Source organism: Bison bison, unplaced genomic scaffold (assembly GCF_000754665.1).
Source record: "Bison bison bison isolate TAMUID 2011002044 unplaced genomic scaffold, Bison_UMD1.0 scf7180017864280, whole genome shotgun sequence".
Taxonomy (NCBI): domain Eukaryota; kingdom Metazoa; phylum Chordata; class Mammalia; order Artiodactyla; family Bovidae; genus Bison; species Bison bison.
Window position 1 is genome coordinate 5,548,952 of NW_011494852.1, and position 3,077 is coordinate 5,552,028.

At 46.4% G+C, this 3,077-nt stretch overlaps 1 protein-coding gene across 4 annotated transcripts in view; it reads right to left on the reverse strand.

Moving 5' to 3' along the window:
- Positions 1-1,472, reverse strand: part of LOC104995301 (zinc finger protein 420) — a 26,872-nt gene extending 25,400 nt beyond the window's left edge. For all 4 annotated transcript variants that reach the window (XM_010849161.1, XM_010849160.1, XM_010849162.1 and 1 more), the window contains exon 1: positions 1,163-1,472. The gene's annotated coding sequence lies outside the window, so the exon portion shown is untranslated. The remainder of the gene's footprint in view (positions 1-1,162) is intronic.
- Between the last annotated feature and the right edge of the window lie 1,605 nt (positions 1,473-3,077).

Here is a 3,077-nt window from a genome sequence, read left to right on the forward strand (position 1 = left end):
CCTGAAGGTTATAAGGTGAGAGGGCACCAGCAAGCAGTAGGGAAGTTACATCTTAAATTCCACAGCAAACTAAGGATAAATATGAAAAATGAAGCACCACAGCCAATGTGTGAAAAGAGGGGAAATGAATCACTGTGATCAAAAGAGAAAGAAGTCATCCTCAGAGGACCACATGGGATTCTTTGTGGTTTTTTTTTGTAATATTTATTTATTTGGCTGTTTCAGATCTTAGTTGCAGCATGAAGGATCTTTAGTTGCAGCATGTGGGATCTAATTCCCAAACCAGGGATGGAACCCAGGCCCCCTGGATCCGAAGCAGGGCATCGTAGCTACTGGATCACCAGGGAGGTACCCACATGGGATTCTTGATCCATAGGCAGACTCAGCCCCAGAATGAATCCAGAAATACCAAGATGCAATTTTACCTTTGTATCCAGATAAACTTCCATAAGGTCACAGGCTATGAAACATACAAATGACTTACAGAGTCACACACGATCACATTTCCACAGTCTCACAGCCAGTCACAATCACCAAGTTAACACTTCACTGTTTGACCATCTAGTCTGAAAATCCAATCCTACACCGAACATACACATCACTCAAGCACATACAAGCACCCTGCTGGGGACACACAAAGCCCAGAATAACCTTTCACAACAACACTTTTACTCTTTTCACAGTCATTCAATCAGATAGTCAGAAAAACACAACCAAGTACCAGTTCAAGGAAACAGGCAATCACAAACATCGTGTTACAGAAACACGATCATAACACCTCAAAGTCACAGGCAAACCCCAGTAACACACACACAACCTCAAAGTAACACAAGCACTTCCAAACAGCCTGTCACAACAACACTGTCCCAAGCCGCAGTCTTGAACAAACGGTCCACACACAATTATACTGTCACATAAGCACATTTCCACTCAGGGAAGCAAGCGGTCAGGAATACAGTCAAAGCAGAACTACCACATCCTCAGAGTCACAAACAACTCACACTCACACAAACGCTTACACACAAAACCACAGTAGTACACGCCCATTCGCCGATACGGTAACCAATACCAGGTTGCCTGACACACACACACACACACACACACACACACACACACCACGACGCTTCCTCGGAGCGTTTCCGCCCTGGCGTTCCGGACATACCTCGATAGAGGGTGCAGTTCAGGGCCCAGGATCTGGTGCCCGGAGTCCCTGCCCGGTTTCGGGTTCGCCCGCCCTGCGGGAGCCAGGCCAAACTCCTCCAGGGACGCAGCCCTCTCCCCATGCGACGTCCCCAAATCACGCGAAAAAAACGGAAATGAAGCCGCTTCGGGACGCGGTGGCTCTGGGAAATGTAGTCCAACTCCGGGCAGGCTGTGGCTGACGGCCAGGACGCTAGGAGACCTAGTTCACCAACTCCCGGCGGGCTTCGTGGACCCCACTGCTGCTAGAACCAGTTAGCTCCAAATGCCGCGCCCCGGAGATTTCTGGGAGAGCCCGCCTGTGCTCATTGCGCAGGCGTGGGACGCGCTTGGCTCTAGCCTTTGGGGCAAAGACTGCGGCTGCTGTTGAGTGGTGTTGGCCGGTCAGGACAAAGTGGGACAGGCAGATAGGGCAGATGCAGGGAATCAGTTTGAGCGTCAGATTGACACGAGACCCTGTGTGTCCCTTTGGTGCAGGTGAATATGTGCGAGACATTGCGAGATATTTTCGGGTGGACTAGGAGTCCCTCAGTGACCGGGTGTAGGATTGTGTTTCTGCCTGTGTGTGATTCTATGTGCTGCTGGATGTCAGGTGATTCGTACTAGAAGCTGCATAGTAATAGCATTTTATAACTGTGTGGGATTGTCTGAGAGATTATGGAGCCTCTGCCTTTGTGGTTTGTTTTGTGTCCATAATTGAGAGTGGTTGTGTGACTGGTGATGATTTCTTATATAAATGTACTTTTATCATGCCTACATCTGAACGTCTGTAGGAGTGTGACTAGCAAAAGAACATATATGTGATTGTGAAAAAAAGATGGATGGTCAAATTATTTCTTCCTTGAACACCAATTTGATAATCTGGAAAAGGTCATCAGTTCATTTGGCAAATAATTTAGGCCTGATTTTTCTACTGGATCAAATACATGTAATTATGGGGAAGAATGCAAAATCAACTTAGTCGGCTGTTGTTTTTTTTTTAAGAAGCATATTTTCAAAGGCAACCTTAGGGTATCCGCTTTTTCCTCCACCACAGCCCTTCAAAGTAGGCATTCATTCTTTTCTACTATTAAGGGGACTTTGTTGGGTAAGGTTGAGAGGCATCCAGTTAATAAAACAATAAAATAACTTTATACATAAGAAGAGTAAATTTCAGTAGAGTCCAGCATTAGTCAGATTTCCTGAATTCTAGGTCAAACCCTGTTCCCCTTTTCTATGAGCATGTGTGAGTTAGTTGCTTAGTCGTGTCCAACTCTGCAACCCCATAGACCGCAGCCCACCAGGCCCCTCCATCCATGGGATTCTCCAGGCAAGAACACTGGAGTGGGTCGCCATTTACTTCTCCAAAAGAAACTATAGAAAGAAAGAAAGTGAAGTTGCTCAGTCATGTCCCACTCTTTGTGACCCCATGGACTGTAGCCTACCAGGCTCCTCCATCCATGGAATTTTTCAGGCAAGAGTACTGGAGTGGGTTGCTATTTCCTTCTCCATTCTATGAGCGTACCTTGACTCAGAGAGAGAAAGGAACTTAATGTAGGTCTGTTGATAAGCCTGGGCTTGTCTTCACTTACTTTGTGACCTCCTGTTCTTAAAAAAAAAAATCATAAACTTGTGAACATCCAGCCCAAAAGAGATGGAGCTGTCGTTTCATCACTGCTTAGGGGGCGGAAGATCAAGAACTAATAACGCTTATCTGATTTTTAGGACCATTTACCAAATACTTAGGAGAAGGCAATGGCACCCCACTCCAGTACTTTTGCCTAGAAAATCCCATGGACGGAGGAGCCTGGTAGGCTGCAGTCCATGGGGTCGCTAGGGTCGGACACGACTGAGCGACTTCACTTTCACTTTTCACTTTCATGTATTGGAGAAGGAAA